Source organism: Mesocricetus auratus, unplaced genomic scaffold, assembly GCF_017639785.1.
Source record: "Mesocricetus auratus isolate SY011 unplaced genomic scaffold, BCM_Maur_2.0 Super-Scaffold_100015, whole genome shotgun sequence".
In the NCBI taxonomy this organism is placed as follows: domain Eukaryota; kingdom Metazoa; phylum Chordata; class Mammalia; order Rodentia; family Cricetidae; genus Mesocricetus; species Mesocricetus auratus.
In genome coordinates this window covers 6,816,356-6,826,948 of record NW_024429198.1, presented here as the reverse complement: position 1 = coordinate 6,826,948, position 10,593 = coordinate 6,816,356, and the positions used below count along the sequence as shown (strand labels likewise).

Genomic DNA, 10,593 nt, shown 5'->3' with positions numbered 1-10,593 from the left:
CATGTACAGTAAAATAGTGTCACGCACACTGTCATCTGGTGTTTTTGGCCTCAGCTACAGTGGCGACATCCACTCTGCCCCAGCATGTGCTCAGCAGAGACTCTGTTGTAAACAGACCTCTCCACCACAGCTCACCAGGAAGCTTGGAAAATCAATCTTCTCAAAAGCTGAATTTCAGTAGACTGGGATGAGAAGGGAAAATTATTTACCCAGCTGAGAAATGGTTTTGGATTTGAGTATAGCTTGTGTTGAGCAACAGCGCCCTCTTTCGGTTCCCTTAGGAACAATAGTCTTTTTACATGGGAACTCCATGTAGGAAAGCCATACTGTTAGGAGAGTTGAGTAATAGCAGAGAAGGTTGAGGCCTTTGTCAGGGTACCTTTGACCACCGGCTGTGACAGCTCCCTTGTCTCTCGGAGCCTGATTTCACAAGCCTGACATCCTTATGCTGCTCAGGCTGTACTGGCTCCCTCCATCCCCCAGTCACTTAAGCAACCCAGGTCCACCTGCCCAGGGACGACAATGCCCATATCGAACATTAAGTAGAAATCAAGAAAATCTGCATAGACATATCTACCCACAGGTCAATCTGATGGAGGCAATTCTCTATTGGGATTCCCTTATCTCAGATGTGTCTACGTTTGTATCAAGTTGACAAAAGTTAACAAGCATACCTGTGACCCCAGTCCTCAGGACGAGGTGGCAAGGGGACCATGAGTTTAAGACTGGCCTCAACAGCATAGAAAAATCTCGGATGAAAACAAAAGCACCCTGGCTGATGTTTTCAGTGGGCTGCCTTCTGTGACCTGGCAGATGGTTCTAAATGCAACATAAAGGAACCCTCATTTGCCTAGCCACACAGAGCACAGTCAATGACACATCTTTAGAACAAAGTTGAGATTTCCTACATCCAAGGAGCAATGCAGGCTTCTCAAGAGAGAATTTACTTATTTACTCATTTATTTGTGTTGCTGCTAGTGGAATCTTTTTTATTCAGAAAATAAAAAAACTCAAAACAAAAAAATTCAAAAAACACACAAGAGAGGGTATGGGTTGGAGAGGTATGTGTCTAGCCTCAGCTATCAGCCTATGTGGTTTTGGCAGCAATAAGTGAAATTGGGTAATGGCCCAAAAAATAATGGCATGTGTGTGTAAGGAAAGAAAGAGCAAAACCTCTGAAGAAAGCATGGGGGAGGGGACAGATGAGGTCAGTACTGGGGACACTGCAGGTGGGAGGCCATTTCATAGTGTTTCTTGTTGATCAAAGCACCACAGATACCTTCTTTTCCCATCAGCAGACTAGCATCATGGTGACAGTGACATTGGAGACAGGCTCCTCCTGTGCTCATGGTATGAAGATCCATTGTAAATTTCCCAACCAGCAGCGCAAATCCCAGATCACAGAACATTTCCGATCCCCAAGTGTCAGCCCACTCATAAAAAATTTGACCAGTCGTTGCCTACCAGGACACCAACAAAGGTCTTCCAGGGACCAACTACCAAGATGGAGGGCAAATCCTTGTAGCCTACAATGGCCGAATCCTGACAGGTCCTGTGTGCCACGAGGCTGTCTATGTAGCGGATCCACAGGCCATGGTGCTGCTGCTGGGACTGGGCTTGGACTCTCAGGCAAGCTCAAGAGAGAATTTATGTCGCCCAACAGGTAACAACTTAAAAATGTTTTACAACTGCATAATAAGCGTCACCATTTTCAGTGCTCGCATCTGGTCCTCATTGCTCTGTTCTTCACCTTCAATAACCACTTATTAAAAACGTGATTTCTGTGTCAAAAGTTAGTTTTTAGTATCAAATGATATATATAATGATATAAAATTATTAGCAACTTAATTTCTGTGTCAAAAGATATAAAATTATTTGTCTCTTGTGTAAAGTAAATCTAATTCTCCATCATGGAAAGCATATCTGGAGATTAAGCCTAGTGTTGGCATAGGCAACCATCGGGTTATGAAGGACACCAGAAACTTCTCTCTTGATGTTCTACCAACCACAGCAAATTCTTCCACCTCCCTAATTTTGAATTGGGTTCTTGACCCAGTTCACCGTGCCCACATTCCAAACTGCAAGAAGCTATAGAGAAGAAAACCCTGAACCAAAGGAGGCCATTAGGAAGGGAAGTCTGGAAACTAGACCTTTGTTCTTTGTTTTAGAATTCTGTGTAATAGCTAAAATTGAGATGTTGGAGGACACCAGAGAGAAAGGTTTGAATTCTCAACATTAATATTCATTTCCTACCAATTCTTGCCTGGAAATTATGGACATGAGATGGAGTAGTTGCTTAATATTGTGATGACTTGAGGACTTTTACATTTTTTACTACCTGAAAGACAATAGAATTGCAACACTCCTCCGTTTTTCATTTCAGAAAGTCCAGCTCATTATGTATGCCCCATTTATATGCTATAGAATCCTTCTCGTCTGAGTCAGGTTATGTAGTGTAGTTCTGCTTTTCTGCATTTTCCAAAGAGTCAAATACAAAATACTAAACTCTCTCAGCTTTGTGTGCCCACACTGTTACATGGTTGAACCACTAGATGGTGATTATGTTCTCAAAAAAATTATCCTGTTCTTGTGAAGCTTGCAATCAGGGGGAAAAAATGGAGTAATAGCAATGAGCCTGGGTCGTAAACTCTAGATATAAGAAATACTAATGCCTTCATTTTCTACAAATCAATTTATTTGGTTTACTCAAGACCCAAGGCAAATTAAATCTCAAAATCATTTTTGGAGCAGCTCCTCTTCCACTGCGCCATAGGAGAGGGCAGTATACCAAACTTTGGGGTTTTGCTAACCACTGGAGGGATCTGGCTCTGTAGATCTGCCTTCACTGGGACCACTAAGGGGCCCTGTTTCCTCCTCTGTGACTCTGTCTAGCCATTAGCTGTCTGCCTTTAGTGCCGTGCTTAGAACTCCTATCATTGAGGCTGGGACCCCAAGAACCAAGGACAAGTATCCCTTCTGCCTAACAGGGTCACCCAAATCCATGGGACTACTTCATCTTGGACTGGGATCTCTAGAACTGTGAGCCAAAATAAACATTTTCTCTTTACACATAAACTGCCTCCAGTGTTTCATCATAATGTTGGGAACTAATACAGAAGATAAACACAATAAATCCTGTTGTCTTTACCAGCTGAGACTTTCAACAGTAAAAGCAAAGCAGCAAGTGCCAAGTCCTCCTGCACCCTTTGACCACGGTCAAGAACACTCATTCACTGTGTAAACGATAAGTAACACCAAACTGTTTTGGTCCAGCTGCTGTGGACTGAATTGTGTTTGTTTGTTTTGGGGTTTTTATTTAAATTAGAAATAAGCTTGTTTTACATGTCAATCCCAGTTCCCTCTCCCTCTCCTCCTGGCCTACCCCCCATGACTCCCTATCCTATCCCTTTCTTATCCCCAGGGAGGGTGAAGCCTTCCAAGGGGGATCTTCAAAGAATATCTTATCATTTGGAGCAGGGCCTAGGCCCTCTATGTAGAGTGGGCTCTCAAATTTCATTCGTGAACTAGGGATAAATACTGATCCACTACTAGAGGCCCCATAGATTAACCAGACCTCCAAAATGACATCCATGTTCAGGGAGTCCTAGACAGTCCTATGCTGGTTTCCCAGGATCAGTCCATGAGCTCCCTCTTGTTCAGGTCAGCAATTTCTGTGGGTTTCTTCAGCCTGGTCTTGACCCCTTTGCTCATCACTCCTCCCTCTCTGCAACTGGATGCTGTGGACTGAATTGTATTTCCCCAGAATTTGTATTTTGGAGCCTTAACCTCCAATGTGACTGATTGGGAAGATGTAGTCTGTAGGAAGGGACCAGGTTAATCAATAATAAGAACAGAATTGTGATCATAAAGGATTAGTGCCCATTTATGAAAGGGTACCAGAGACCACAGAGCTTGTGTGGACCAACCCTCAGCCCACAGAAGAAAGACTAAATGAGGGTTAATCGGAAAAAAAGTTTTTTACTAGAAGCCAAACATGCTAGTGTGTTGACCTTAGATTTTCCAGAACTATGAAAAAATACATCTCTGACATCTAATACCCAGTCTGGGGTACATCACTTTGAGAGACTAAGCTGACTAATATGGCAGTGTTGCCTCATCGTCTCATCTGAAGGACATAAAACACTGATATTGAAGGTGTCTGGGGAGAATATTCAGTGGAGAGTTGAGGGAGGTAATCACAAGAGAATTTGCACATACAATATGTCTCTAGAAAGTTAGAGATTAAGATGTGTGCCATACCTCCGCTCTGCCAAGGGAAGGTTTCCCCAGCAAGTGTTACAGCCCTGCTCGCTCTACTCTGCTCTGCCCAGGGTCGCCTCTGCTCCATCGCCGCCGCCACAAAATAAGATCTTCACCCAAAGCTCATCCAAGGGGTTTATTGGGAGGGAAGGATCCAGGAGAGTGGCTGCCCTCTGCCAGAGTGGCAGAGGACAGCTGGTAGTGCGAACAGACAGAAGCTGAACAGACACAGGGTTTATATAGGGCTTCCAGGGTGGGGATTGGTCAGATTTTAGTGCTGAGCTCAGATTGGCTAGAGCTCTGTTCGAGGATTGGTTAGTTTTCTGCACAGGATTAGGGTCAGATTTGGCTCCGGTTTCAGGGCCAAAGTGTGTTTCTTTCTCTGGTCCTTTTTAGTCTTTTAGCTCCAATTTTAGGGCCAGGGTACATTTCTTTCGATGACTCTGATTCCAGGGACAAAGTGTGTTCTTTTGGCACTGGTTTCAGGGTCGGGGTACATTTCTTTGGTTCTGGTTGCAGGGCCAAAGTGTGTTTCTTTGCCTCTGCTCAGGGTGTGTTTCTTTGACTGGTCCCTTTTCCCTACAGAGGGGACATAGGAGAAAGCTGCAGGCAAAACCAAACGTGGGCACCTTCACCTTGAACTTTGTGTCAAAAAAATGAGGAAATAAATATCTGTTCTTTTACTACGTCTGTGATTTTTTTATGACAGTCCCAGGCAACTAAAGTACCTTCCTTGCACACAACTCTGGCAGGATGAACCACAGAATAGAAATCCAGGCATGGCCCCATCCCGATTACAGGTGACCCAGAGACAGAAAGGAGGTCATGGGTTGCTTCATTCAGGATGATGAATGTCTTAGTGACTTTTCTATTTCTGTGAAGAGACACCATGCCCAAGGCAATTTATAAAAGAAAGTGTATAAATGGGGGCTTGCTTACAGGGTTAGAGTGTGGACACGCATGGAGGCAGCAGGTGGGCGTGGTGCTGGAGCAGTAACTGAGAGTTTATATCCCCGCCTGCAGGCTGGAGACAGACAGAGAGCAAGATTCGGCCTGGCATGGACTTTTGAAACCTTAAAGGTCACCGTCAGTGACAGAGCTCCTCCAACAAGGTCACACCTTCTAATCCTTCCTAAAAGTCCATGAACTGGGAACCAAATATTTAAAAACATGTACACACAAGGGGGCATTCTCATTCAAATGACCACAGTGAGTTTTTAGGGCTTAAGTTATAATGCTGACTGTACAAGAGTTCCAGGGATACTAACCAGCCTGCTTCTTCTGCTATCTGAAAGTAACCAGTATTGTTACGGCATCTGCTGGCTCTCCATCAGAGGACGGGAGCCATAGGCCCACAGAGGAACTTTGGAGGAACGTTAGAGAAATCAGGCAGCTCCCAAACCAGTCTAGCCCACTTCACTAAACAGACACTTTCCCATGACATCCTATGCACTGATTCCTCTCATGCTCACACCTGAGACTCCTCGTTTCTTATCTGAGAAAATAGACACACAGAAAGCCATGTATTTTTGCACAGGTTCCCAGTGTTGGTGAGAGCGACATCTGTATCCAGATGAAGGCAGCGTTGTAGAACACTGCCCTACAGACGTGGGTGTGGCCTTCCCCATCTCAATCAGAGCAGCTGTGACTGCCTGCTCAATGGGATCAGGCCAGTTCCCATCATAGGAAGAAGGTCTAATGGCCCCCACCTATCATTCCACCTACTCCAACCCTCCCTCCTCCTACACCCTCCTTCCAGCTCCATGAAATTCTGCTCTCGCTGCATGTGGTCTTGGAAGGTTCTAGATCATAGAGGAGGCAAGGTTAGCCGGAGGGGTTATGCTGCAGTTTTGGGATGTCACTTCTCATCCTGGGATGCGACTTTTCAGTGATGGGACTGTTTGGGGTCATCCCTATTCCTGTAAGTAACCCCTTACCTGCTCTGTTCTTTACCATCAATAACCTGTTATTAACAGTTTAATCTCTGTGTCAAAAGTTAGTTTTAAGTATCAAATGAGATATATATATATACATATACATAATGATATAAAAGTCTGTCTCTCATGTAAAGTAAGTCTAACTCTTTCTCATGTAAAGAAAATCTGGAGATTAAGCCTGGTATTGGCATAGGCAACCATCAGTTATGAAGGAAACAAGAAACTTCTGTCTTGATGTTCTGCCAAGCACAACAAATTGTTCCATCTCCTGATTTTGAAGTAGGTTCTTGATCTCTAGTCACCATGCCCACATTCCAAATTGCCAGAAGCTGCAAAAGGGGAAATTCTGAGCCAGTGGAGTCTTATAAATAAGCCCAGTAAACTTACCAGTTCTTCAAGCTGGACTTGGATGGAATTGCTAGCTGTGCCGTTGGTGCCCTCTCTGGAGTGAATAGTTAATGTCTCCCCTGGAAAAGTAATTCAACAGTAGACTGACCTTCATAGCCATGCCATATCCTCCCCAAGGTATGCACCTGCCAGGGGGGACAGTGAGCTCTTTGGAGGAGATGGCATCTGCTGTAGACTACAGGGAGGACTTGACATCAGGAATGAGAAAGAAAGGCTTTTAAACTAAAGGAACAGTCTGAAGCTAAGACCTGAGGGTGGGAAGAGCAAGGTTTGTTACAGTCGTGCTTAGGAAGGGACCTAAAAGTGGGGAGCCCAGTGCGATGGAGCACTGGAAATGGAGCACTAAAGATGGAGCACTGGAGAGAGATGGAGCACTGGAGAGTGATGGAGCACTGGAGAGTGATGGAGCACTGAAGAATAGAGAGCCAGTATCTGAAGATCCCAGGCTGTGCATGAAGGTTTCCTTGGTAGGCGGCAGGCTCCCTCTGCATTTGTGCATTCGTGACCTGCATGCATACACATTTGCTCATTTGCAGCCTCACAAGCACTTAGGGGCTCTTTCTCTCTGTGTTCTGGTGTATTGCACACTGACAGCCCAGGAGCATGGCTGGGGATATGCAGGTGGCGCCAGCTAGGAACCCCCCACAAACACCGAAGACAGATACTACGTCATCGGGAGTGAGATCCAGGCTGTTACAGGAGGAGACAGTTTGAGCATAGCAGAGGAGGCCTGAGGAAAAAGAGTAAGTAGAAGTGCTGGCCTAGGCCTTAGTCAGCTTGGGGAACTACAACAGGAGACCACAGTCTAGGTGACGTAGAAACCACAGAAACTTATTTCTCACAGAACTTGGTGTTGGAACTCCCAGATAAGGGCACCAGCATAGTCCAGTGACCGACTTTTCTTTGTACCCTCACAGAAAGTCTTTGGAGATACCCCCTTTTTGAGACAGAGTCTCAGTATGTAACTGGCTGGGCACTCACAGGGACTCACGGGCCCCTGCCTCCTAAATGCAACTGCTACACCAGCTGGAGAACCATTTTAAAATCACTAAACCTGTGAATAAAGGGCCCTACTCTGTCTCTAATGTGATCACATTGTTTCTTAGGATTTCAACATATGACTGGGTGAGGGTGTAAACATCCAATCCCTAACTCCCGCCTGCAGTGACAAGCTACAGTTAAGTGGGGACAGCATTCAAACGGAGGGCGTCTTAGGCCTACCTTCTAGTCAGGTGCATGCTTTGTGTTCCTACAAGAACTTCCCAAGGGCTGTTGAAGCCACTTTAGCTGAGTTCTGAAAACCCATTTTAGACCACATTAGCTGTGTTATGGTTACATCTTATGACAGAAGGTCTACCGGGAGAGCTACAGCTCCTCTCTCTCCTGCTTACTCACTACTCTTATGAGTTCTCTCTCCCTCAGTTTCCACATCTATCCTTAAAGACAAGGTGTGACTGCCCCAGAGACTACACATGCTGGGCAGACAGGCATTTGGGGGGGGGCAATCTTGAAGCATCTTCACCATCAGAACTGACAGAGGTGCGAGCCCAGGGCCTCAGAGGTAAGACCACAGACCTGTGATCCGAGGCAACTCCAGTTCCTTCCCTGCAGGCCTGAGCCAGCGGTCTGGGCTTCAGTCATTGTCCTTTGAGAGCCAAGGAGCTAATTCAGAAAACATTGAATGTTACATGGAAGAGGTTCACTAAAATATCCACTGCTTCCAAATAGGAGGAGTGTTAAGAGAAGCTTTTTCTTTGCTAGCCGCTTTGGTTTATCCCCCGCCAGTCGCCTGGGCTCTGCGGCGCCAGCCTGGTTCTAGATCCGCATGAGTCCCAAATAAACACACAAGAGGCTATATTCATTATGAAGCTGTTGGCCTTGCTTGTCTCTTACTGAATAGCTCTGCTTTAAGTAATTACCCCATAATTGTTAATCTAAGTATGTCTCTTACCGGAGAATAGTTCCCGGCTTCCTACCCCATGCGGTTACATCTCGAACTCTTGTCTTTCTCCTTCCCAGAATCCTCCTCGACTCCTAGTCCCTCCTATCTAGGTTTTCTATTGGCCAGACAGTACTTTATTGACAAATGCACAGGAAAATAACAGGACTTCCCCAACAGAGGAGATTCACATTTCCTCTTTAAATTCATTTGCTGTCACATGAGGTGGCAATGGGGCTTCTGCCTAGGATAGGAGACCCCGGACAATTCTTGTGGAGAAAGAACTGGGCCTGGAATCAAGGGATCACACCCTGCACTGAAGTCAAGGGTGCATACCCTGCACTGAAGTCAAGGGATCACACCCTGCACTGAAGTCAAGGATCACACCCTCCACTAAGTCAAGGGTTCATATCCTGCACTGAAGTCAAGGATCACACACTGTACTAAGTCAAGGGTTCACACCCTGCACTGAAGTCAAGGGTTCACACCCTGCACTGAAGTCAAGGATCACACCCTGCACTGAAGTCAAGTGATCACACCCTGCACTGAAGTCAAGGGATCACACCCTGCACTGAAGTCAAGGGATCACACCCTGCACTAAGTCAAGGGTTCATGTCCTGCACTGAAGTCAAGGGATCATATCCTGCACTGAAGTCAAGGGATCACACCCTGCACTGAAGTCAAGGGATCACACCCTGCACTGAAGTCAAGGGATCACACCCTACACTAAGTCAAGGGTTCATATCCTGCACTAAGTCAAGGGTTCATATCCTGCACTGAAGTCAAGGGATCACACCCTGCACTGAAGTCAAGGGATCACACCCTGCACTAAGTCAAGGGTTCATATCCTGCACTGAAGTCAAGGGTTCATATCCTGCACTGAAGTCAAGGGATCACACCCTGCACTGAAGTCAAGGGTTCACACCCTGCACTGAAGTCAAGGGATCATATCCTGCACTGGGTGTTGCTACCCTTAGATTCCATTCCCTCTTCTTCACGAAGAGGGTGAGGGTGCTGGGTCAGAGTGATGGCTCAGCAGGTAAATTTACAACTTGAGAACCCAAGTTTAATACCAATGACCCACATAGTGGAGGGAGAGAACCAACTCCCACAAATTGTTTTCTGATCTCTCCCACTCCCCAAATAAAGGAAAATGCTTTTAAAGAAGTATACTGAAAGTCTTATAATTATTTGCTAGCAACAAGCAATTTCCCGAAAACTTTAATATTTAAAAACCTAGTGTAAATTTACATATATAAACAGCTTCATGTGTATATAGATTGTTGCAAAGCAATAAAACAATCCTATTTTTGGTACGTTAACTTGATTGCTTAGTATCATAAAAAGTCCTGGTTAATATAAGAAGGTATTTACAAATATTGATTGCCTTTCTCTTTTTTTCACACCACCTCCCATGATGGCGTCGTGAAGTGAGGTATTCATTAACTAGAAGAGAGCAGGTCTTCTTCTGAAGCCCTCAAAAACAAGTGTGCAAACAGACAAGAGAAAAAGAGCGCCGCTGGTACTTTCACTCACAGGCTAAAATATACTTTTAAAACAAAATAAGAAGAAAGCTTTTCATTCCCACCCTAGAAGACCCTGGGATTAGCACAACTCTCAGAAGTCTACCTATGGTCTAAAAGCCTTTGGTCCTTGTGTGCCCACCCTGACCCTGTCCCCATTCTACACTAGACAAGGGTTTATTGAATCCTATTATGACTCAGACCTGGCTAGGTTCTTGAGACACTTCAGCGAGCCCCAGGAGTGCTCCCATGCACATATGCACACACACACACACACACACACACACACACACACACCACACACACACACACTTGTTCCAGCACCTGAGAGTGTTTAATTTACAGCTCTGAGGCCAGGTATGGTTGACTGTATCAATACAGCCCAGATCTTTCTGGGGGGACTGAGATTCCCACTTGGTCACTGGTTCCTGGGCATAAACAAAAGACAGAGACAGCAGACAGTCTATGAAGCTGCTAAGAGGTGCTGCTGACAGTGGCTGGTCGGTCTGCTAGGGCCCTGCAGATT

General features: G+C 45.5%; 1 pseudogene; it reads right to left on the bottom strand.

Annotated features, from left to right (window-relative positions):
* Positions 1 to 1,208: 1,208 nt before the first annotated feature.
* Positions 1,209 to 5,049, bottom strand: LOC110342421 (annotated as a pseudogene).
* Positions 5,050 to 10,593: the final 5,544 nt, after the last annotated feature.